The sequence below is a fragment of the Triturus cristatus genome, chromosome 8 (assembly GCF_964204655.1).
Source record: "Triturus cristatus chromosome 8, aTriCri1.1, whole genome shotgun sequence".
In the NCBI taxonomy this organism is placed as follows: Eukaryota; Metazoa; Chordata; class Amphibia; order Caudata; family Salamandridae; genus Triturus; species Triturus cristatus.
The window spans coordinates 735,195,463-735,219,874 of NC_140591.1; the positions used below are offsets into that span (position 1 = coordinate 735,195,463).

At 41.6% G+C, this 24,412-nt stretch overlaps 14 non-coding genes across 14 annotated transcripts; all 14 read left to right on the top strand.

Annotated features, from left to right (window-relative positions):
- The first annotated feature begins 1,961 nt into the window (after positions 1–1,961).
- On the top strand, positions 1,962–2,034 carry TRNAV-CAC (transfer RNA valine (anticodon CAC)). Its single transcript has one exon. It is a non-coding gene; the product is annotated as a tRNA-Val (tRNA).
- A 1,970-nt stretch (positions 2,035–4,004) lies between these two features.
- On the top strand, positions 4,005–4,076 carry TRNAP-UGG (transfer RNA proline (anticodon UGG)). Its single transcript has one exon. It is a non-coding gene; the product is annotated as a tRNA-Pro (tRNA).
- A 272-nt stretch (positions 4,077–4,348) lies between these two features.
- Positions 4,349–4,421, top strand: TRNAV-CAC (transfer RNA valine (anticodon CAC)). Its single transcript has one exon. It is a non-coding gene; the product is annotated as a tRNA-Val (tRNA).
- A 2,314-nt stretch (positions 4,422–6,735) lies between these two features.
- TRNAV-CAC (transfer RNA valine (anticodon CAC)) lies at positions 6,736–6,808 on the top strand. Its single transcript has one exon. It is a non-coding gene; the product is annotated as a tRNA-Val (tRNA).
- Positions 6,809–8,778: 1,970 nt separating this feature from the next.
- On the top strand, positions 8,779–8,850 carry TRNAP-UGG (transfer RNA proline (anticodon UGG)). The gene has a single exon. It is a non-coding gene; the product is annotated as a tRNA-Pro (tRNA).
- A 272-nt stretch (positions 8,851–9,122) lies between these two features.
- TRNAV-CAC (transfer RNA valine (anticodon CAC)) lies at positions 9,123–9,195 on the top strand. The gene has a single exon. It is a non-coding gene; the product is annotated as a tRNA-Val (tRNA).
- A 2,324-nt stretch (positions 9,196–11,519) lies between these two features.
- On the top strand, positions 11,520–11,592 carry TRNAV-CAC (transfer RNA valine (anticodon CAC)). Its single transcript has one exon. It is a non-coding gene; the product is annotated as a tRNA-Val (tRNA).
- A 1,980-nt stretch (positions 11,593–13,572) lies between these two features.
- Positions 13,573–13,644, top strand: TRNAP-UGG (transfer RNA proline (anticodon UGG)). The gene has a single exon. It is a non-coding gene; the product is annotated as a tRNA-Pro (tRNA).
- A 272-nt stretch (positions 13,645–13,916) lies between these two features.
- TRNAV-CAC (transfer RNA valine (anticodon CAC)) lies at positions 13,917–13,989 on the top strand. Its single transcript has one exon. It is a non-coding gene; the product is annotated as a tRNA-Val (tRNA).
- A 2,324-nt stretch (positions 13,990–16,313) lies between these two features.
- TRNAV-CAC (transfer RNA valine (anticodon CAC)) lies at positions 16,314–16,386 on the top strand. Its single transcript has one exon. It is a non-coding gene; the product is annotated as a tRNA-Val (tRNA).
- A 1,980-nt stretch (positions 16,387–18,366) lies between these two features.
- On the top strand, positions 18,367–18,438 carry TRNAP-UGG (transfer RNA proline (anticodon UGG)). Its single transcript has one exon. It is a non-coding gene; the product is annotated as a tRNA-Pro (tRNA).
- Positions 18,439–20,763: 2,325 nt separating this feature from the next.
- Positions 20,764–20,835, top strand: TRNAP-UGG (transfer RNA proline (anticodon UGG)). The gene has a single exon. It is a non-coding gene; the product is annotated as a tRNA-Pro (tRNA).
- Positions 20,836–21,107: 272 nt separating this feature from the next.
- Positions 21,108–21,180, top strand: TRNAV-CAC (transfer RNA valine (anticodon CAC)). Its single transcript has one exon. It is a non-coding gene; the product is annotated as a tRNA-Val (tRNA).
- A 2,324-nt stretch (positions 21,181–23,504) lies between these two features.
- Positions 23,505–23,577, top strand: TRNAV-CAC (transfer RNA valine (anticodon CAC)). Its single transcript has one exon. It is a non-coding gene; the product is annotated as a tRNA-Val (tRNA).
- The last annotated feature ends 835 nt before the right edge of the window (positions 23,578–24,412 follow it).

The following is a 24,412-nucleotide window of genomic DNA, read 5'->3' on the forward strand; positions in this document are numbered from 1 at the left end:
GTCAGAATCATTTATTTCCAGTTGGTGGTGTAAGAATGTTTGCAACAGTATGGCGATTTTTCCTAGCCATGCATGAATGAAAGCATATCACTCGCCTTTAGGTGTTTTTCTAATACATTGATATTTGCATCTTCCTTCCTAGCCTGCATGTTTGACTATCTTACAGGCTGCATGTAATAAGTATCACATCAGGGCCCTTCTTCTACTCAATTCACAACTGTTCTATCACGACATAGATAAGAAAGCTGCATCTGCTTTTGTTGTGTAGTGGTAATCAGGTTTACCTGACGTGTGAAAGCCCCATGCTTTGAAAGTACACAGTAACAAAGAAACCGATGACTTTTATAAAAAGGTGTCATGTGTGTCTCTTACTTTGCACAAAAAGTGCCAGAGATGACTTCATTTGCAGTCACTTGAAAAGTAGGGATTCTCCAATAAATGGTAAATGGTTGAAACAAATCTGAAGAAATGCATGACATACCTGTGTGTGTGTGTGTATGCATGTATGTATATATAGGGAGAGAGAGAGCGTCAATATAAACAGACTTTATTTCAATCAAGCTGTCTTTTCTATCCTTCAGGAGCAGAATGTTCTGATCATCAGCGCTCCAGAATGTAGTGTTTTCTTGGCAAGCATCACATATTGTGATGTGTTAGCTAAAAGTTCCATATCCTAGAGACTGATATATTCCTCTGTACTTGTACCTTGGGGATTCATCAAAACCTGGCATCATAAGCAGCTTTCTACTGCCACAGACTGGACAGCGAAACAATTTAAAATATCCCAGAAAAAGAAAATAAGCATGCTTAATCAGAGCTTTCTGGACAGGAAGGACATTTGAGCAAGTGAGGAATAAGCACTGCTTTTGTTAATTTGCATAGGCAGAATAGAGACTTCTGGGAAAAGGCCGAAATTACAGTCACAGAAAATGGCTGCATCTATAGAGAACGCTAAGAAGTGTTGGCAGCTTTTCCTCTGACCCTGGCCACTTTTACAAGCAATCCTATGATAGTCAGCAGGACCCACCCTAAAAAGGAAGGGGCATCCACTTGGACCCTTTCCACCTTTTCTAAATCTCGCCTGATTGAGCACTGATTGAGCAGATAAGCACATGTCATTCTCATTTCAGAAAGGTATTGGTTAGCTTGCTGCTAGCAGCTCAGTTATGTTATGATGTTAGAGGCTATGCAAGGAATGCTTTAGTCCAGCGATATGCAGTTTTTATTGCGCCTTGCATTCAGCAGGAAGATCTTTAGCTTGAATCTGTGGCCTAGGTATTCACCTTGGTATTTCTTTTGGCACAAAGTGAAGGAGTATTTGAGAGAAAATGCACAATGTGTTTCTTATGTTGTTATGAACAACTTGTTACTCTTTCTCATTAAGCTTCAGCCACTGAAGAAATATATAAATAAGGGCTGACTTCCTGTAAGACGTGTCCAAAGCTGGGACGGAATAAAAGGAGACACTTGTAAATGATAGTGCTATCGTTTGAGAAAGGGTAAGTTGAGACTGACTTTCATGCGTATTCACAGACCAAGCATCATAAAGATACCAGCATGATCTTCATTGCGGGCTTAGAGCCGGTATTAGCTTTTGAGAGGTAAGAGGATTTTGAGGGCTCGTTGGTCTAGGGGTATGATTCTTGCTTTGGGTGCGAGAGGTCCCGGGTTCAAATCCCGGACGAGCCCTTTTCTTGGTACTCTTTTCAAGTTGTTTTGAAGTTTGCGTTTCAAAACCAACATCAATTTTTTCTTTGCAGTAGTGGATAATTCTTTGCTAGAGTCTCATGCTTCAGCCCTGCCCAGTCTGAGCTAATACCAAACATCTGGTCTTGCATGGCATGTACGAGCGTTCAGCTAGGGATGTCGGGCAGGTTGCATGAAAGAAATCTAAAGCCAGAGGCCCATGGAATAGCCAGTTCGGAGCAGTTTCATTACAGAAAAATCAACTGTATGTATCTGTTTCTGTAGTGTAGTGGTTATCACGTTCGCCTCACACGCGAAAGGTCCCCGGTTCGAAACCGGGCAGAAACAGTTGTTATATTGTGTTGGCTACAATGTTGATAGGTGCCGTTTTGCCATGGAATTGTCCAAGCCCTGAAGATTATTTCATGCAATCTCGTTCCAAGAAAGGGAATTCTCTCAAAACACTAAAGTAATCGGCGTGTGGATGTATCTGTTGGTTCTCAGACCTTGCTTTCAAAAGAGCCCTGCAATCGGTTCACTGCTCACCTAGAACAAGCATTAACATGGAGAATTGTTGGCACCAACAGGAATCTTATTTTAGTGGAGTGTTTCTGGCTTTGAGTGCAGAGGCCCTCGGCTCAATTCCAAGATGATCCTTCTCAGGGTGATGATACAAATGCATTGTCACCTTTACGTTTAATGTCAGAATCATTTATTTCCAGTTGGTGGTGTAAGAATGTTTGCAACAGTATGGCGATTTTTCCTAGCCATGCATGAATGAAAGCATATCACTCGCCTTTAGGTGTTTTTCTAATACATTGATATTTGCATCTTCCTTCCTAGCCTGCATGTTTGACTATCTTACAGGCTGCATGTAATAAGTATCACATCAGGGCCCTTCTTCTACTCAATTCACAACTGTTCTATCACGACATAGATAAGAAAGCTGCATCTGCTTTTGTTGTGTAGTGGTAATCAGGTTTACCTGACGTGTGAAAGCCCCATGCTTTGAAAGTACACAGTAACAAAGAAACCGATGACTTTTATAAAAAGGTGTCATGTGTGTCTCTTACTTTGCACAAAAAGTGCCAGAGATGACTTCATTTGCAGTCACTTGAAAAGTAGGGATTCTCCAATAAATGGTAAATGGTTGAAACAAATCTGAAGAAATGCATGACATACCTGTGTGTGTGTGTGTATGCATGTATGTATATATAGGGAGAGAGAGAGCGTCAATATAAACAGACTTTATTTCAATCAAGCTGTCTTTTCTATCCTTCAGGAGCAGAATGTTCTGATCATCAGCGCTCCAGAATGTAGTGTTTTCTTGGCAAGCATCACATATTGTGATGTGTTAGCTAAAAGTTCCATATCCTAGAGACTGATATATTCCTCTGTACTTGTACCTTGGGGATTCATCAAAACCTGGCATCATAAGCAGCTTTCTACTGCCACAGACTGGACAGCGAAACAATTTAAAATATCCCAGAAAAAGAAAATAAGCATGCTTAATCAGAGCTTTCTGGACAGGAAGGACATTTGAGCAAGTGAGGAATAAGCACTGCTTTTGTTAATTTGCATAGGCAGAATAGAGACTTCTGGGAAAAGGCCGAAATTACAGTCACAGAAAATGGCTGCATCTATAGAGAACGCTAAGAAGTGTTGGCAGCTTTTCCTCTGACCCTGGCCACTTTTACAAGCAATCCTATGATAGTCAGCAGGACCCACCCTAAAAAGGAAGGGGCATCCACTTGGACCCTTTCCACCTTTTCTAAATCTCGCCTGATTGAGCACTGATTGAGCAGATAAGCACATGTCATTCTCATTTCAGAAAGGTATTGGTTAGCTTGCTGCTAGCAGCTCAGTTATGTTATGATGTTAGAGGCTATGCAAGGAATGCTTTAGTCCAGCGATATGCAGTTTTTATTGCGCCTTGCATTCAGCAGGAAGATCTTTAGCTTGAATCTGTGGCCTAGGTATTCACCTTGGTATTTCTTTTGGCACAAAGTGAAGGAGTATTTGAGAGAAAATGCACAATGTGTTTCTTATGTTGTTATGAACAACTTGTTACTCTTTCTCATTAAGCTTCAGCCACTGAAGAAATATATAAATAAGGGCTGACTTCCTGTAAGACGTGTCCAAAGCTGGGACGGAATAAAAGGAGACACTTGTAAATGATAGTGCTATCGTTTGAGAAAGGGTAAGTTGAGACTGACTTTCATGCGTATTCACAGACCAAGCATCATAAAGATACCAGCATGATCTTCATTGCGGGCTTAGAGCCGGTATTAGCTTTTGAGAGGTAAGAGGATTTTGAGGGCTCGTTGGTCTAGGGGTATGATTCTCGCTTTGGGTGCGAGAGGTCCCGGGTTCAAATCCCGGACGAGCCCTTTTCTTGGTACTCTTTTCAAGTTGTTTTGAAGTTTGCGTTTCAAAACCAACATCAATTTTTTCTTTGCAGTAGTGGATAATTCTTTGCTAGAGTCTCATGCTTCAGCCCTGCCCAGTCTGAGCTAATACCAAACATCTGGTCTTGCATGGCATGTACGAGCGTTCAGCTAGGGATGTCGGGCAGGTTGCATGAAAGAAATCTAAAGCCAGAGGCCCATGGAATAGCCAGTTTGGAGCAGTTTCATTACAGAAAAATCAACTGTAGGTATCTGTTTCTGTAGTGTAGTGGTTATCACGTTCGCCTCACACGCGAAAGGTCCCCGGTTCGAAACCGGGCAGAAACAGTTGTTATATTGTGTTGGCTACAATGTTGATAGGTGCCGTTTTGCCATGGAATTGTCCAAGCCCTGAAGATTATTTCATGCAATCTCGTTCCAAGAAAGGGAATTCTCTCAAAACACTAAAGTAATCGGCGTGTGGATGTATCTGTTGGTTCTCAGACCTTGCTTTCAAAAGAGCCCTGCAATCGGTTCACTGCTCACCTAGAACAAGCATTAACATGGAGAATTGTTGGCACCAACAGGAATCTTATTTTAGTGGAGTGTTTCTGGCTTTGAGTGCAGAGGCCCTCGGCTCAATTCCAAGATGATCCTTCTCAGGGTGATGATACAAATGCATTGTCACCTTTACGTTTAATGTCAGAATCATTTATTTCCAGTTGGTGGTGTAAGAATGTTTGCAACAGTATGGCGATTTTTCCTAGCCATGCATGAATGAAAGCATATCACTCGCCTTTAGGTGTTTTTCTAATACATTGATATTTGCATCTTCCTTCCTAGCCTGCATGTTTGACTATCTTACAGGCTGCATGTAATAAGTATCACATCAGGGCCCTTCTTCTACTCAATTCACAACTGTTCTATCACGACATAGATAAGAAAGCTGCATCTGCTTTTGTTGTGTAGTGGTAATCAGGTTTACCTGACGTGTGAAAGCCCCATGCTTTGAAAGTACACAGTAACAAAGAAACCGATGACTTTTATAAAAAGGTGTCATGTGTGTCTCTTACTTTGCACAAAAAGTGCCAGAGATGACTTCATTTGCAGTCACTTGAAAAGTAGGGATTCTCCAATAAATGGTAAATGGTTGAAACAAATCTGAAGAAATGCATGACATACCTGTGTGTGTGTGTGTATGCATGTATGTATATATAGGGAGAGAGAGAGCGTCAATATAAACAGACTTTATTTCAATCAAGCTGTCTTTTCTATCCTTCAGGAGCAGAATGTTCTGATCATCAGCGCTCCAGAATGTAGTGTTTTCTTGGCAAGCATCACATATTGTGATGTGTTAGCTAAAAGTTCCATATCCTAGAGACTGATATATTCCTCTGTACTTGTACCTTGGGGATTCATCAAAACCTGGCATCATAAGCAGCTTTCTACTGCCACAGACTGGACAGCGAAACAATTTAAAATATCCCAGAAAAAGAAAATAAGCATGCTTAATCAGAGCTTTCTGGACAGGAAGGACATTTGAGCAAGTGAGGAATAAGCACTGCTTTTGTTAATTTGCATAGGCAGAATAGAGACTTCTGGGAAAAGGCCGAAATTACAGTCACAGAAAATGGCTGCATCTATAGAGAACGCTAAGAAGTGTTGGCAGCTTTTCCTCTGACCCTGGCCACTTTTACAAGCAATCCTATGATAGTCAGCAGGACCCACCCTAAAAAGGAAGGGGCATCCACTTGGACCCTTTCCACCTTTTCTAAATCTCGCCTGATTGAGCACTGATTGAGCAGATAAGCACATGTCATTCTCATTTCAGAAAGGTATTGGTTAGCTTGCTGCTAGCAGCTCAGTTATGTTATGATGTTAGAGGCTATGCAAGGAATGCTTTAGTCCAGCGATATGCAGTTTTTATTGCGCCTTGCATTCAGCAGGAAGATCTTTAGCTTGAATCTGTGGCCTAGGTATTCACCTTGGTATTTCTTTTGGCACAAAGTGAAGGAGTATTTGAGAGAAAATGCACAATGTGTTTCTTATGTTGTTATGAACAACTTGTTACTCTTTCTCATTAAGCTTCAGCCACTGAAGAAATATATAAATAAGGGCTGACTTCCTGTAAGACGTGTCCAAAGCTGGGACGGAATAAAAGGAGACACTTGTAAATGATAGTGCTATCGTTTGAGAAAGGGTAAGTTGAGACTGACTTTCATGCGTATTCACAGACCAAGCATCATAAAGATACCAGCATGATCTTCATTGCGGGCTTAGAGCCGGTATTAGCTTTTGAGAGGTAAGAGGATTTTGAGGGCTCGTTGGTCTAGGGGTATGATTCTTGCTTTGGGTGCGAGAGGTCCCGGGTTCAAATCCCGGACGAGCCCTTTTCTTGGTACTCTTTTCAAGTTGTTTTGAAGTTTGCGTTTCAAAACCAACATCAATTTTTTCTTTGCAGTAGTGGATAATTCTTTGCTAGAGTCTCATGCTTCAGCCCTGCCCAGTCTGAGCTAATACCAAACATCTGGTCTTGCATGGCATGTACGAGCGTTCAGCTAGGGATGTCGGGCAGGTTGCATGAAAGAAATCTAAAGCCAGAGGCCCATGGAATAGCCAGTTCGGAGCAGTTTCATTACAGAAAAATCAACTGTATGTATCTGTTTCTGTAGTGTAGTGGTTATCACGTTCGCCTCACACGCGAAAGGTCCCCGGTTCGAAACCGGGCAGAAACAGTTGTTATATTGTGTTGGCTACAATGTTGATAGGTGCCGTTTTGCCATGGAATTGTCCAAGCCCTGAAGATTATTTCATGCAATCTCGTTCCAAGAAAGGGAATTCTCTCAAAACACTAAAGTAATCGGCGTGTGGATGTATCTGTTGGTTCTCAGACCTTGCTTTCAAAAGAGCCCTGCAATCGGTTCACTGCTCACCTAGAACAAGCATTAACATGGAGAATTGTTGGCACCAACAGGAATCTTATTTTAGTGGAGTGTTTCTGGCTTTGAGTGCAGAGGCCCTCGGCTCAATTCCAAGATGATCCTTCTCAGGGTGATGATACAAATGCATTGTCACCTTTACGTTTAATGTCAGAATCATTTATTTCCAGTTGGTGGTGTAAGAATGTTTGCAACAGTATGGCGATTTTTCCTAGCCATGCATGAATGAAAGCATATCACTCGCCTTTAGGTGTTTTTCTAATACATTGATATTTGCATCTTCCTTCCTAGCCTGCATGTTTGACTATCTTACAGGCTGCATGTAATAAGTATCACATCAGGGCCCTTCTTCTACTCAATTCACAACTGTTCTATCACGACATAGATAAGAAAGCTGCATCTGCTTTTGTTGTGTAGTGGTAATCAGGTTTACCTGACGTGTGAAAGCCCCATGCTTTGAAAGTACACAGTAACAAAGAAACCGATGACTTTTATAAAAAGGTGTCATGTGTGTCTCTTACTTTGCACAAAAAGTGCCAGAGATGACTTCATTTGCAGTCACTTGAAAAGTAGGGATTCTCCAATAAATGGTAAATGGTTGAAACAAATCTGAAGAAATGCATGACATACCTGTGTGTGTGTGTGTATGCATGTATGTATATATAGGGAGAGAGAGAGCGTCAATATAAACAGACTTTATTTCAATCAAGCTGTCTTTTCTATCCTTCAGGAGCAGAATGTTCTGATCATCAGCGCTCCAGAATGTAGTGTTTTCTTGGCAAGCATCACATATTGTGATGTGTTAGCTAAAAGTTCCATATCCTAGAGACTGATATATTCCTCTGTACTTGTACCTTGGGGATTCATCAAAACCTGGCATCATAAGCAGCTTTCTACTGCCACAGACTGGACAGCGAAACAATTTAAAATATCCCAGAAAAAGAAAATAAGCATGCTTAATCAGAGCTTTCTGGACAGGAAGGACATTTGAGCAAGTGAGGAATAAGCACTGCTTTTGTTAATTTGCATAGGCAGAATAGAGACTTCTGGGAAAAGGCCGAAATTACAGTCACAGAAAATGGCTGCATCTATAGAGAACGCTAAGAAGTGTTGGCAGCTTTTCCTCTGACCCTGGCCACTTTTACAAGCAATCCTATGATAGTCAGCAGGACCCACCCTAAAAAGGAAGGGGCATCCACTTGGACCCTTTCCACCTTTTCTAAATCTCGCCTGATTGAGCACTGATTGAGCAGATAAGCACATGTCATTCTCATTTCAGAAAGGTATTGGTTAGCTTGCTGCTAGCAGCTCAGTTATGTTATGATGTTAGAGGCTATGCAAGGAATGCTTTAGTCCAGCGATATGCAGTTTTTATTGCGCCTTGCATTCAGCAGGAAGATCTTTAGCTTGAATCTGTGGCCTAGGTATTCACCTTGGTATTTCTTTTGGCACAAAGTGAAGGAGTATTTGAGAGAAAATGCACAATGTGTTTCTTATGTTGTTATGAACAACTTGTTACTCTTTCTCATTAAGCTTCAGCCACTGAAGAAATATATAAATAAGGGCTGACTTCCTGTAAGACGTGTCCAAAGCTGGGACGGAATAAAAGGAGACACTTGTAAATGATAGTGCTATCGTTTGAGAAAGGGTAAGTTGAGACTGACTTTCATGCGTATTCACAGACCAAGCATCATAAAGATACCAGCATGATCTTCATTGCGGGCTTAGAGCCGGTATTAGCTTTTGAGAGGTAAGAGGATTTTGAGGGCTCGTTGGTCTAGGGGTATGATTCTCGCTTTGGGTGCGAGAGGTCCCGGGTTCAAATCCCGGACGAGCCCTTTTCTTGGTACTCTTTTCAAGTTGTTTTGAAGTTTGCGTTTCAAAACCAACATCAATTTTTTCTTTGCAGTAGTGGATAATTCTTTGCTAGAGTCTCATGCTTCAGCCCTGCCCAGTCTGAGCTAATACCAAACATCTGGTCTTGCATGGCATGTACGAGCGTTCAGCTAGGGATGTCGGGCAGGTTGCATGAAAGAAATCTAAAGCCAGAGGCCCATGGAATAGCCAGTTTGGAGCAGTTTCATTACAGAAAAATCAACTGTAGGTATCTGTTTCTGTAGTGTAGTGGTTATCACGTTCGCCTCACACGCGAAAGGTCCCCGGTTCGAAACCGGGCAGAAACAGTTGTTATATTGTGTTGGCTACAATGTTGATAGGTGCCGTTTTGCCATGGAATTGTCCAAGCCCTGAAGATTATTTCATGCAATCTCGTTCCAAGAAAGGGAATTCTCTCAAAACACTAAAGTAATCGGCGTGTGGATGTATCTGTTGGTTCTCAGACCTTGCTTTCAAAAGAGCCCTGCAATCGGTTCACTGCTCACCTAGAACAAGCATTAACATGGAGAATTGTTGGCACCAACAGGAATCTTATTTTAGTGGAGTGTTTCTGGCTTTGAGTGCAGAGGCCCTCGGCTCAATTCCAAGATGATCCTTCTCAGGGTGATGATACAAATGCATTGTCACCTTTACGTTTAATGTCAGAATCATTTATTTCCAGTTGGTGGTGTAAGAATGTTTGCAACAGTATGGCGATTTTTCCTAGCCATGCATGAATGAAAGCATATCACTCGCCTTTAGGTGTTTTTCTAATACATTGATATTTGCATCTTCCTTCCTAGCCTGCATGTTTGACTATCTTACAGGCTGCATGTAATAAGTATCACATCAGGGCCCTTCTTCTACTCAATTCACAACTGTTCTATCACGACATAGATAAGAAAGCTGCATCTGCTTTTGTTGTGTAGTGGTAATCAGGTTTACCTGACGTGTGAAAGCCCCATGCTTTGAAAGTACACAGTAACAAAGAAACCGATGACTTTTATAAAAAGGTGTCATGTGTGTCTCTTACTTTGCACAAAAAGTGCCAGAGATGACTTCATTTGCAGTCACTTGAAAAGTAGGGATTCTCCAATAAATGGTAAATGGTTGAAACAAATCTGAAGAAATGCATGACATACCTGTGTGTGTGTGTGTATGCATGTATGTATATATAGGGAGAGAGAGAGCGTCAATATAAACAGACTTTATTTCAATCAAGCTGTCTTTTCTATCCTTCAGGAGCAGAATGTTCTGATCATCAGCGCTCCAGAATGTAGTGTTTTCTTGGCAAGCATCACATATTGTGATGTGTTAGCTAAAAGTTCCATATCCTAGAGACTGATATATTCCTCTGTACTTGTACCTTGGGGATTCATCAAAACCTGGCATCATAAGCAGCTTTCTACTGCCACAGACTGGACAGCGAAACAATTTAAAATATCCCAGAAAAAGAAAATAAGCATGCTTAATCAGAGCTTTCTGGACAGGAAGGACATTTGAGCAAGTGAGGAATAAGCACTGCTTTTGTTAATTTGCATAGGCAGAATAGAGACTTCTGGGAAAAGGCCGAAATTACAGTCACAGAAAATGGCTGCATCTATAGAGAACGCTAAGAAGTGTTGGCAGCTTTTCCTCTGACCCTGGCCACTTTTACAAGCAATCCTATGATAGTCAGCAGGACCCACCCTAAAAAGGAAGGGGCATCCACTTGGACCCTTTCCACCTTTTCTAAATCTCGCCTGATCGAGCCTGATTGAGCACTGATTGAGCAGATAAGCACATGTCATTCTCATTTCAGAAAGGTATTGGTTAGCTTGCTGCTAGCAGCTCAGTTATGTTATGATGTTAGAGGCTATGCAAGGAATGCTTTAGTCCAGCGATATGCAGTTTTTATTGCGCCTTGCATTCAGCAGGAAGATCTTTAGCTTGAATCTGTGGCCTAGGTATTCACCTTGGTATTTCTTTTGGCACAAAGTGAAGGAGTATTTAAGAGAAAATGCACAATGTGTTTCTTATGTTGTTATGAACAACTTGTTACTCTTTCTCATTAAGCTTCAGCCACTGAAGAAATATATAAATAAGGGCTGACTTCCTGTAAGACGTGTCCAAAGCTGGGACGGAATAAAAGGAGACACTTGTAAATGATAGTGCTATCGTTTGAGAAAGGGTAAGTTGAGACTGACTTTCATGCGTATTCACAGACCAAGCATCATAAAGATACCAGCATGATCTTCATTGCGGGCTTAGAGCCGGTATTAGCTTTTGAGAGGTAAGAGGATTTTGAGGGCTCGTTGGTCGAGGGGTATGATTCTCGCTTTGGGTGCGAGAGGTCCCGGGTTGAAATCCCGGACGAGCCCTTTTCTTGGTACTCTTTTCAAGTTGTTTTGAAGTTTGCGTTTCAAAACCAACATCAATTTTTTCTTTGCAGTAGTGGATAATTCTTTGCTAGAGTCTCATGCTTCAGCCCTGCCCAGTCTGAGCTAATACCAAACATCTGGTCTTGCATGGCATGTACGAGCGTTCAGCTAGGGATGTCGGGCAGGTTGCATGAAAGAAATCTAAAGCCAGAGGCCCATGGAATAGCCAGTTCGGAGCAGTTTCATTACAGAAAAATCAACTGTAGGTATCTGTTTCTGTAGTGTAGTGGTTATCACGTTCGCCTCACACGCGAAAGGTCCCCGGTTCGAAACCGGGCAGAAACAGTTGTTATATTGTGTTGGCTACAATGTTGATAGGTGCCGTTTTGCCATGGAATTGTCCAAGCCCTGAAGATTATTTCATGCAATCTCGTTCCAAGAAAGGGAATTCTCTCAAAACACTAAAGTAATCGGCGTGTGGATGTATCTGTTGGTTCTCAGACCTTGCTTTCAAAAGAGCCCTGCAATCGGTTCACTGCTCACCTAGAACAAGCATTAACATGGAGAATTGTTGGCACCAACAGGAATCTTATTTTAGTGGAGTGTTTCTGGCTTTGAGTGCAGAGGCCCTCGGCTCAATTCCAAGATGATCCTTCTCAGGGTGATGATACAAATGCATTGTCACCTTTACGTTTAATGTCAGAATCATTTATTTCCAGTTGGTGGTGTAAGAATGTTTGCAACAGTATGGCGATTTTTCCTAGCCATGCATGAATGAAAGCATATCACTCGCCTTTAGGTGTTTTTCTAATACATTGATATTTGCATCTTCCTTCCTAGCCTGCATGTTTGACTATCTTACAGGCTGCATGTAATAAGTATCACATCAGGGCCCTTCTTCTACTCAATTCACAACTGTTCTATCACGACATAGATAAGAAAGCTGCATCTGCTTTTGTTGTGTAGTGGTAATCAGGTTTACCTGACGTGTGAAAGCCCCATGCTTTGAAAGTACACAGTAACAAAGAAACCGATGACTTTTATAAAAAGGTGTCATGTGTGTCTCTTACTTTGCACAAAAAGTGCCAGAGATGACTTCATTTGCAGTCACTTGAAAAGTAGGGATTCTCCAATAAATGGTAAATGGTTGAAACAAATCTGAAGAAATGCATGACATACCTGTGTGTGTGTGTGTATGCATGTATGTATATATAGGGAGAGAGAGAGCGTCAATATAAACAGACTTTATTTCAATCAAGCTGTCTTTTCTATCCTTCAGGAGCAGAATGTTCTGATCATCAGCGCTCCAGAATGTAGTGTTTTCTTGGCAAGCATCACATATTGTGATGTGTTAGCTAAAAGTTCCATATCCTAGAGACTGATATATTCCTCTGTACTTGTACCTTGGGGATTCATCAAAACCTGGCATCATAAGCAGCTTTCTACTGCCACAGACTGGACAGCGAAACAATTTAAAATATCCCAGAAAAAGAAAATAAGCATGCTTAATCAGAGCTTTCTGGACAGGAAGGACATTTGAGCAAGTGAGGAATAAGCACTGCTTTTGTTAATTTGCATAGGCAGAATAGAGACTTCTGGGAAAAGGCCGAAATTACAGTCACAGAAAATGGCTGCATCTATAGAGAACGCTAAGAAGTGTTGGCAGCTTTTCCTCTGACCCTGGCCACTTTTACAAGCAATCCTATGATAGTCAGCAGGACCCACCCTAAAAAGGAAGGGGCATCCACTTGGACCCTTTCCACCTTTTCTAAATCTCGCCTGATCGAGCCTGATTGAGCACTGATTGAGCAGATAAGCACATGTCATTCTCATTTCAGAAAGGTATTGGTTAGCTTGCTGCTAGCAGCTCAGTTATGTTATGATGTTAGAGGCTATGCAAGGAATGCTTTAGTCCAGCGATATGCAGTTTTTAATGCGCCTTGCATTCAGCAGGAAGATCTTTAGCTTGAATCTGTGGCCTAGGTATTCACCTTGGTATTTCTTTTGGCACAAAGTGAAGGAGTATTTAAGAGAAAATGCACAATGTGTTTCTTATGTTGTTATGAACAACTTGTTACTCTTTCTCATTAAGCTTCAGCCACTGAAGAAATATATAAATAAGGGCTGACTTCCTGTAAGACGTGTCCAAAGCTGGGACGGAATAAAAGGAGACACTTGTAAATGATAGTGCTATCGTTTGAGAAAGGGTAAGTTGAGACTGACTTTCATGCGTATTCACAGACCAAGCATCATAAAGATACCAGCATGATCTTCATTGCGGGCTTAGAGCCGGTATTAGCTTTTGAGAGGTAAGAGGATTTTGAGGGCTCGTTGGTCTAGGGGTATGATTCTCGCTTTGGGTGCGAGAGGTCCCGGGTTCAAATCCCGGACGAGCCCTTTTCTTGGTACTCTTTTCAAGTTGTTTTGAAGTTTGCGTTTCAAAACCAACATCAATTTTTTCTTTGCAGTAGTGGATAATTCTTTGCTAGAGTCTCATGCTTCAGCCCTGCCCAGTCTGAGCTAATACCAAACATGTGGTCTTGCATGGCATGTACGAGCGTTCAGCTAGGGATGTCGGGCAGGTTGCATGAAAGAAATCTAAAGCCAGAGGCCCATGGAATAGCCAGTTCGGAGCAGTTTCATTACAGAAAAATCAACTGTAGGTATCTGTTTCTGTAGTGTAGTGGTTATCACGTTCGCCTCACACGCGAAAGGTCCCCGGTTCGAAACCGGGCAGAAACAGTTGTTATATTGTGTTGGCTACAATGTTGATAGGTGCCGTTTTGCCATGGAATTGTCCATGCCCTGAAGATTATTTCATGCAATCTCGTTCCAAGAAAGGGAATTCTCTCAAAACACTAAAGTAATCGGCGTGTGGATGTATCTGTTGGTTCTCAGACCTTGCTTTCAAAAGAGCCCTGCAATCGGTTCACTGCTCACCTAGAACAAGCATTAACATGGAGAATTGTTGGCACCAACAGGAATCTTATTTTAGTGGAGTGTTTCTGGCTTTGAGTGCAGAGGCCCTCGGCTCAATTCCAAGATGATCCTTCTCAGGGTGATGATACAAATGCATTGTCACCTTTACGTTTAATGTCAGAATCATTTATTTCCAGTTGGTGGTGTAAGAATGTTTGCAACAGTATGGCGATTTTTCCTAGCCATGCATGAATGAAAGCATATCACTCGCCTTTAGGTGTTTTTCTAATACATTGATATTTGCATCTTCCTTCCTAGCCTGCATGTTTGACTATCTTACAGGCTGCATGTAATAAGTATCACATCAGGGCCCTTCTTCTACTCAATTCACAACTGTTCTATCACGACATAGATAAGAAAGCTGCATCTGCTTTTGTTGTGTAGTGGTAATCAGGTTTACCTGACGTGTGAAAGCCCCATGCTTTGAAAGTACACAGTAACAAAGAAACCGATGACTTTTATAAAAAGGTGTCATGTGTGTCTCTTACTTTGCACAAAAAGTGCCAGAGATGACTTCATTTGCAGTCACTTGAAAAGTAGGGATTCTCCAATAAATGGTAAATGGTTGAAACAAATCTGAAGAAATGCATGACATACCTGTGTGTGTGTGTGTATGCATGTATGTATATATAGGGAGAGAGAGAGCGTCAATATAAACAGACTTTATTTCAATCAAGCTGTCTTTTCTATCCTTCAGGAGCAGAATGTTCTGATCATCAGCGCTCCAGAATGTAGTGTTTTCTTGGCAAGCATCACATATTGTGATGTGTTAGCTAAAAGTTCCATATCCTAGAGACTGATATATTCCTCTGTACTTGTACCTTGGGGATTCATCAAAACCTGGCATCATAAGCAGCTTTCTACTGCCACAGACTGGACAGCGAAACAATTTAAAATATCCCAGAAAAAGAAAATAAGCATGCTTAATCAGAGCTTTCTGGACAGGAAGGACATTTGAGCAAGTGAGGAATAAGCACTGCTTTTGTTAATTTGCATAGGCAGAATAGAGACTTCTGGGAAAAGGCCGAAATTACAGTCACAGAAAATGGCTGCATCTATAGAGAACGCTAAGAAGTGTTGGCAGCTTTTCCTCTGACCCTGGCCACTTTTACAAGCAATCCTATGATAGTCAGCAGGACCCACCCTAAAAAGGAAGGGGCATCCACTTGGACCCTTTCCACCTTTTCTAAATCTCACCTGATCGAGCCTGATTGAGCACTGATTGAGCAGATAAGCACATGTCATTCTCATTTCAGAAAGGTATTGGTTAGCTTGCTGCTAGCAGCTCAGTTATGTTATGATGTTAGAGGCTATGCAAGGAATGCTTTAGTCCAGCGATATGCAGTTTTTAATGCGCCTTGCATTCAGCAGGAAGATCTTTAGCTTGAATCTGTGGCCTAGGTATTCACCTTGGTATTTCTTTTGGCACAAAGTGAAGGAGTATTTAAGAGAAAATGCACAATGTGTTTCTTATGTTGTTATGAACAACTTGTTACTCTTTCTCATTAAGCTTCAGCCACTGAAGAAATATATAAATAAGGGCTGACTTCCTGTAAGACGTGTCCAAAGCTGGGACGGAATAAAAGGAGACACTTGTAAATGATAGTGCTATCGTTTGAGAAAGGGTAAGTTGAGACTGACTTTCATGCGTATTCACAGACCAAGCATCATAAAGATACCAGCATGATCTTCATTGCGGGCTTAGAGCCGGTATTAGCTTTTGAGAGGTAAGAGGATTTTGAGGGCTCGTTGGTCTAGGGGTATGATTCTCGCTTTGGGTGCGAGAGGTCCCGGGTTCAAATCCCAGACGAGCCCTTTTCTTGGTACTCTTTTCAAGTTGTTTTGAAGTTTGCGTTTCAAAACCAACATCAATTTTTTCTTTGCAGTAGTGGATAATTCTTTGCTAGAGTCTCATGCTTCAGCCCTGCCCAGTCTGAGCTAATACCAAACATCTGGTCTTGCATGGCATGTACGAGCGTTCAGCTAGGGATGTCGGGCAGGTTGCATGAAAGAAATCTAAAGCCAGAGGCCCATGGAAAAGCCAGTTCGGAGCAGTTTCATTACAGAAAAATCAACTGTAGGTATCTGTTTCTGTAGTGTAGTGGTTATCACGTTCGCCTCACACGCGAAAGGTCCCCGGTTCGAAACCGGGCAGAAACAGTTGTTATATTGTGTTGGCTACAATGTTGATAGGTGCCGTTTTGCCATGGAATTGTCCAAGCCCTGAAGATTATTTCATGCAATCTCGTTCCAAGAAAGGGAATTCTCTCAAAACACTAAAGTAATCGGCGTGTGGATGTATCTGTTGGTTCTCAGACCTTGCTTTCAAAAGAGCCCTGCAATCGGTTCACTGCTCACCTAGAACAAGCATTAACATGGAGAATTGTTGGCACCAACAGGAATCTTATTTTAGTGGAGTGTTTCTGGCTTTGAGTGCAGAGGCCCTCGGCTCAATTCCAAGATGATCCTTCTCAGGGTGATGATACAAATGCATTGTCACCTTTACGTTTAATGTCAGAATCATTTATTTCCAGTTGGTGGTGTAAGAATGTTTGCAACAGTATGGCGATTTTTCCTAGCCATGCATGAATGAAAGCATATCACTCGCCTTTAGGTGTTTTTCTAATACATTGATATTTGCATCTTCCTTCCTAGCCTGCATGTTTGACTATCTTACAGGCTGCATGTAATAAGTATCACATCAGGGCCCTTCTTCTACTCAATTCACAACTGTTCTATCACGACATAGATAAGAAAGCTGCATCTGCTTTTGTTGTGTAGTGGTAATCAGGTTTACCTGACGTGTGAAAGCCCCATGCTTTGAAAGTACACAGTAACAAAGAAACCGATGACTTTTATAAAAAGGTGTCATGTGTGTCTCTTACTTTGCACAAAAAGTGCCAGAGATGACTTCATTTGCAGTCACTTGAAAAGTAGGGATTCTCCAATAAATGGTAAATGGTTGAAACAAATCTGAAGAAATGCATGACATACCTGTGTGTGTGTGTGTATGCATGTATGTATATATAGGGAGAGAGAGAGCGTCAATATAAACAGACTTTATTTCAATCAAGCTGTCTTTTCTATCCTTCAGGAGCAGAATGTTCTGATCATCAGCGCTCCAGAATGTAGTGTTTTCTTGGCAAGCATCACATATTGTGATGTGTTAGCTAAAAGTTCCATATCCTAGAGACTGATATATTCCTCTGTACTTGTACCTTGGGGATTCATCAAAACCTGGCATCATAAGCAGCTTTCTACTGCCACAGACTGGACAGCGAAACAATTTAAAATATCCCAGAAAAAGAAAATAAGCATGCTTAATCAGAGCTTTCTGGACAGGAAGGACATTTGAGCAAGTGAGGAATAAGCACTGCTTTTGTTAATTTGCATAGGCAGAATAGAGACTTCTGGGAAAAGGCCGAAATTACAGTCACAGAAAATGGCTGCATCTATAGAGAACGCTAAGAAGTGTTGGCAGCTTTTCCTCTGACCCTGGCCACTTTTACAAGCAATCCTATGATAGTCAGCAGGACCCACCCTAAAAAGGAAGGGGCATCCACTTGGACCCTTTCCACCTTTTCTAAATCTCGCCTGATCGAGTCTGATTGAGCACTGATTGAGCAGATAGGCACATGTCATTCTCATTTCAGAAAGGTATTGGTTAGCTTGCTGCTAGCAGCTCAGTTATGTTATGATGTTAGAGGCTATGCAAGGAATGCTTTAGTCCAGCGATATGCAGTTTTTATTGCGCCTTGCATTCAGCAGGAAGATCTTTAGCTTGAATCTGTGGCCTAGGTATTCACCTTGGTATTTCTTTTGGCACAAAGTGAAGGAGTATTTGAGAGAAAATGCACAATGTGTTTCTTATGTTGTTATGAACAACTTGTTACTCTTTCTCATTAAGCTTCAGCCACTGCAGAAATATATAAATAAGGGCTGACTTCCTGTAAGACGTGTCCAAAGCTGGGACGGAATAAAAGGAGACACTTGTAAATGATAGTGCTATCGTTTGAGAAAGGGTAAGTTGAGACTGACTGTCATGCGTATTCACAGACCAAGCATCATAAAGATACCAGCATGATCTTCATTGCGGGCTTAGAGCCGGTATTAGCTTTTGAGAGGTAAGAGAATTTTGAGGGCTCGTTGGTCTAGGGGTATGATTCTCGCTTTGGGTGCGAGAGGTCCCGGGTTCAAATCCCGGACGAGCCCTTTTCTTGGTACTCTTTTCAAGTTGTTTTGAAGTTTGCGTTTCAAAACCAACATCAATTTTTTCTTTGCAGTAGTGGATAATTCTTTGCTAGAGTCTCATGCTTCAGCCCTGCCCAGTCTGAGCTAATACCAAACATCTGGTCTTGCATGGCATGTACGAGCGTTCAGCTAGGGATGTCGGGCAGGTTGCATGAAAGAAATCTAAAGCCAGAGGCCCATGGAATAGCCAGTTCGGAGCAGTTTCATTACAGAAAAATCAACTGTAGGTATCTGTTTCTGTAGTGTAGTGGTTATCAAGTTCGCCTCACACGCGAAAGGTCCCCGGTTCGAAACCGGGCAGAAACAGTTGTTATATTGTGTTGGCTACAATGTTGATAGGTGCCGTTTTGCCATGGAATTGTCCAAGTCCTGAAGATTATTTCATGCAATCTCGTTCCAAGAAAGGGAATTCTCTCAAAACACTAAAGTAATCGGCGTGTGGATGTATCTGTTGGTTCTCAGACCTTGCTTTCAAAAGAGCCCTGTAATCGGTTCACTGCTCAGCTAGAACAAGCATTAACATGGAGAATTGTTGGCACCAACAGGAATCTTATTTTAGTGGAGTGTTTCTGGCTTTGAGTGCAGAGGCCCTCGGCTCAATTCCAAGATGATCCTTCTCAAGGTGATGATACAAATGCATTCTCACCTTTACGTTTAATGTCAGAATCATTTATTTCCAGTTGGTGGTGTAAGAATGTTTGCAACAGTATGGCGATTTTTCCTAGCCATGCATGAATGAAAGCATATCACTCGCCTTTAGGTGTTTTTCTAATACATTGATATTTGCATCTTCCTTCCTAGCCTGCATGTTTGACTATCTTACAGGCTGCATGTAATAAGTATCACATCAGGGCCCTTCTTCTACTCAATTCACAACTGTTCTATCACGACATAGATAAGAAAGCTGCATCTGCTTTTGTTGTGTAGTGGTAATCAGGTTTACCTGACGTGTGAAAGCCCCATGCTTTGAAAGTACACAGTAACAAAGAAACCGATGACTTTTATAATAAGGTGTCATGTGTGTCTCTTACTTTGCACAAAAAGTGCCAGAGATGACTTCATTTGCAGTCACTTGAAAAGTAGGGATTCTCCAATAAATGGTAAATGGTTGAAACAAATCTGAAGAAATGCATGACATACCTGTGTGTGTGTGTGTATGCATGTATGTATATATAGGGAGAGAGAGAGCGTCAATATAAACAGACTTTATTTCAATCAAGCTGTCTTTTCTATCCTTCAGGAGCAGAATGTTCTGATCATCAGCGCTCCAGAATGTAGTGTTTTCTTGGCAAGCATCACATATTGTGATGTGTTAGCTAAAAGTTCCATATCCTAGAGACTGATATATTCCTCTGTACTTGTACCTTGGGGATTCATCAAAACCTGGCATCATAAGCAGCTTTCTACTGCCACAGACTGGACAGCGAAACAATTTAAAATATCCCAGAAAAAGAAAATAAGCATGCTTAATCAGAGCTTTCTGGACAGGAAGGACATTTGAGCAAGTGAGGAATAAGCACTGCTTTTGTTAATTTGCATAGGCAGAATAGAGACTTCTGGGAAAAGGCCGAAATTACAGTCACAGAAAATGGCTGCATCTATAGAGAACGCTAAGAAGTGTTGGCAGCTTTTCCTCTGACCCTGGCCACTTTTACAAGCAATCCTATGATAGTCAGCAGGACCCACCCTAAAAAGGAAGGGGCATCCACTTGGACCCTTTCCACCTTTTCTAAATCTCGCCTGATCGAGCCTGATTGAGCACTGATTGAGCAGATAAGCACATGTCATTCTCATTTCAGAAAGGTATTGGTTAGCTTGCTGCTAGCAGCTCAGTTATGTTATGATGTTAGAGGCTATGCAAGGAATGCTTTAGTCCAGCGATATGCAGTTTTTATTGCGCCTTGCCTTCACCAGGAAGATCTTTAGCTTGAATCTGTGGCCTAGGTATTCACCTTGGTATTTCTTTTGGCACAAAGTGAAGGAGTATTTGAGAGAAAATGCACAATGTGTTTCTTATGTTGTTATGAACAACTTGTTACTCTTTCTCATTAAGCTTCAGCCACTGCAGAAATATATAAATAAGGGCTGACTTCCTGTAAGACGTGTCCAAAGCTGGGACGGAATAAAAGGAGACACTTGTAAATGATAGTGCTATCGTTTGAGAAAGGGTAAGTTGAGACTGACTTTCATGCGTATTCACAGACCAAGCATCATAAAGATACCAGCATGATCTTCATTGCGGGCTTAGAGCCGGTATTAGCTTTTGAGAGGTAAGAGGATTTTGAGGGCTCGTTGGTCTAGGGGTATGATTCTCGCTTTGGGTGCGAGAGGTCCCGGGTTCAAATCCCGGACGAGCCCTTTTCTTGGTACTCTTTTCAAGTTGTTTTGAAGTTTGCGTTTCAAAACCAACATCAATTTTTTCTTTGCAGTAGTGGATAATTCTTTGCTAGAGTCTCATGCTTCAGCCCTGCCCAGTCTGAGCTAATACCAAACATCTGGTCTTGCATGGCATGTACGAGCGTTCAGCTAGGGATGTCGGGCAGGTTGCATGAAAGAAATCTAAAGCCAGAGGCCCATGGAATAGCCAGTTCGGAGCAGTTTCATTACAGAAAAATCAACTGTAGGTATCTGTTTCTGTAGTGTAGTGGTTATCACGTTCGCCTCACACGCGAAAGGTCCCCGGTTCGAAACCGGGCAGAAACAGTTGTTATATTGTGTTGGCTACAATGTTGATAGGTGCCGTTTTGCCATGGAATTGTCCATGCCCTGAAGATTATTTCATGCAATCTCGTTCCAAGAAAGGGAATTCTCTCAAAACACTAAAGTAATCGGCGTGTGGATGTATCTGTTGGTTCTCAGACCTTGCTTTCAAAAGAGCCCTGCAATCGGTTCACTGCTCACCTAGAACAAGCATTAACATGGAGAATTGTTGGCACCAACAGGAATCTTATTTTAGTGGAGTGTTTCTGGCTTTGAGTGCAGAGGCCCTCGGCTCAATTCCAAGATGATCCTTCTCAGGGTGATGATACAAATGCATTGTCACCTTTACGTTTAATGTCAGAATCATTTATTTCCAGTTGGTGGTGTAAGAATGTTTGCAACAGTATGGCGATTTTTCCTAGCCATGCATGAATGAAAGCATATCACTCGCCTTTAGGTGTTTTTCTAATACATTGATATTTGCATCTTCCTTCCTAGCCTGCATGTTTGACTATCTTACAGGCTGCATGTAATAAGTATCACATCAGGGCCCTTCTTCTACTCAATTCACAACTGTTCTATCACGACATAGATAAGAAAGCTGCATCTGCTTTTGTTGTGTAGTGGTAATCAGGTTTACCTGACGTGTGAAAGCCCCATGCTTTGAAAGTACACAGTAACAAAGAAACCGATGACTTTTATAAAAAGGTGTCATGTGTGTCTCTTACTTTGCACAAAAAGTGCCAGAGATGACTTCATTTGCAGTCACTTGAAAAGTAGGGATTCTCCAATAAATGGTAAATGGTTGAAACAAATCTGAAGAAATGCATGACATACCTGTGTGTGTGTGTGTATGCATGTATGTATATATAGGGAGAGAGAGAGCGTCAATATAAACAGACTTTATTTCAATCAAGCTGTCTTTTCTATCCTTCAGGAGCAGAATGTTCTGATCATCAGCGCTCCAGAATGTAGTGTTTTCTTGGCAAGCATCACATATTGTGATGTGTTAGCTAAAAGTTCCATATCCTAGAGACTGATATATTCCTCTGTACTTGTACCTTGGGGATTCATCAAAACCTGGCATCATAAGCAGCTTTCTACTGCCACAGACTGGACAGCGAAACAATTTAAAATATCCCAGAAAAAGAAAATAAGCATGCTTAATCAGAGCTTTCTGGACAGGAAGGACATTTGAGCAAGTGAGGAATAAGCACTGCTTTTGTTAATTTGCATAGGCAGAATAGAGACTTCTGGGAAAAGGCCGAAATTACAGTCACAGAAAATGGCTGCATCTATAGAGAACGCTAAGAAGTGTTGGCAGCTTTTCCTCTGACCCTGGCCACTTTTACAAGCAATCCTATGATAGTCAGCAGGACCCACCCTAAAAAGGAAGGGGCATCCACTTGGACCCTTTCCACCTTTTCTAAATCTCACCTGATTGAGCCTGATTGAGCACTGATTGAGCAGATAAGCACATGTCATTCTCATTTCAGAAAGGTATTGGTTAGCTTGCTGCTAGCAGCTCAGTTATGTTATGATGTTAGAGGCTATGCAAGGAATGCTTTAGTCCAGCGATATGCAGTTTTTAATGCGCCTTGCATTCAGCAGGAAGATCTTTAGCTTGAATCTGTGGCCTAGGTATTCACCTTGGTATTTCTTTTGGCACAAAGTGAAGGAGTATTTAAGAGAAAATGCACAATGTGTTTCTTATGTTGTTATGAACAACTTGTTACTCTTTCTCATTAAGCTTCAGCCACTGAAGAAATATATAAATAAGGGCTGACTTCCTGTAAGACGTGTCCAAAGCTGGGACGGAATAAAAGGAGACACTTGTAAATGATAGTGCTATCGTTTGAGAAAGGGTAAGTTGAGACTGACTTTCATGCGTATTCACAGACCAAGCATCATAAAGATACCAGCATGATCTTCATTGCGGGCTTAGAGCCGGTATTAGCTTTTGAGAGGTAAGAGGATTTTGAGGGCTCGTTGGTCTAGGGGTATGATTCTCGCTTTGGGTGCGAGAGGTCCCGGGTTCAAATCCCAGACGAGCCCTTTTCTTGGTACTCTTTTCAAGTTGTTTTGAAGTTTGCGTTTCAAAACCAACATCAATTTTTTCTTTGCAGTAGTGGATAATTCTTTGCTAGAGTCTCATGCTTCAGCCCTGCCCAGTCTGAGCTAATACCAAACATCTGGTCTTGCATGGCATGTACGAGCGTTCAGCTAGGGATGTCGGGCAGGTTGCATGAAAGAAATCTAAAGCCAGAGGCCCATGGAATAGCCAGTTCGGAGCAGTTTCATTATAGAAAAATCAACTGTAGGTATCTGTTTCTGTAGTGTAGTGGTTATCACGTTCGCCTCACACGCGAAAGGTCCCCGGTTCGAAACCGGGCAGAAACAGTTGTTATATTGTGTTGGCTACAATGTTGATAGGTGCCGTTTTGCCATGGAATTGTCCAAGCCCTGAAGATTATTTCATGCAATCTCGTTCCAAGAAAGGGAATTCTCTCAAAACACTAAAGTAATCGGCGTGTGGATGTATCTGTTGGTTCTCAGACCTTGCTTTCAAAAGAGCCCTGCAATCGGTTCACTGCTCACCTAGAACAAGCATTAACATGGAGAATTGTTGGCACCAACAGGAATCTTATTTTAGTGGAGTGTTTCTGGCTTTGAGTGCAGAGGCCCTCGGCTCAATTCCAAGATGATCCTTCTCAGGGTGATGATACAAATGCATTGTCACCTTTACGTTTAATGTCAGAATCATTTATTTCCAGTTGGTGGTGTAAGAATGTTTGCAACAGTATGGCGATTTTTCCTAGCCATGCATGAATGAAAGCATATCACTCGCCTTTAGGTGTTTTTCTAATACATTGATATTTGCATCTTCCTTCCTAGCCTGCATGTTTGACTATCTTACAGGCTGCATGTAATAAGTATCACATCAGGGCCCTTCTTCTACTCAATTCACAACTGTTCTATCACGACATAGATAAGAAAGCTGCATCTGCTTTTGTTGTGTAGTGGTAATCAGGTTTACCTGACGTGTGAAAGCCCCATGCTTTGAAAGTACACAGTAACAAAGAAACCGATGACTTTTATAAAAAGGTGTCATGTGTGTCTCTTACTTTGCACAAAAAGTGCCAGAGATGACTTCATTTGCAGTCACTTGAAAAGTAGGGATTCTCCAATAAATGGTAAATGGTTGAAACAAATCTGAAGAAATGCATGACATACC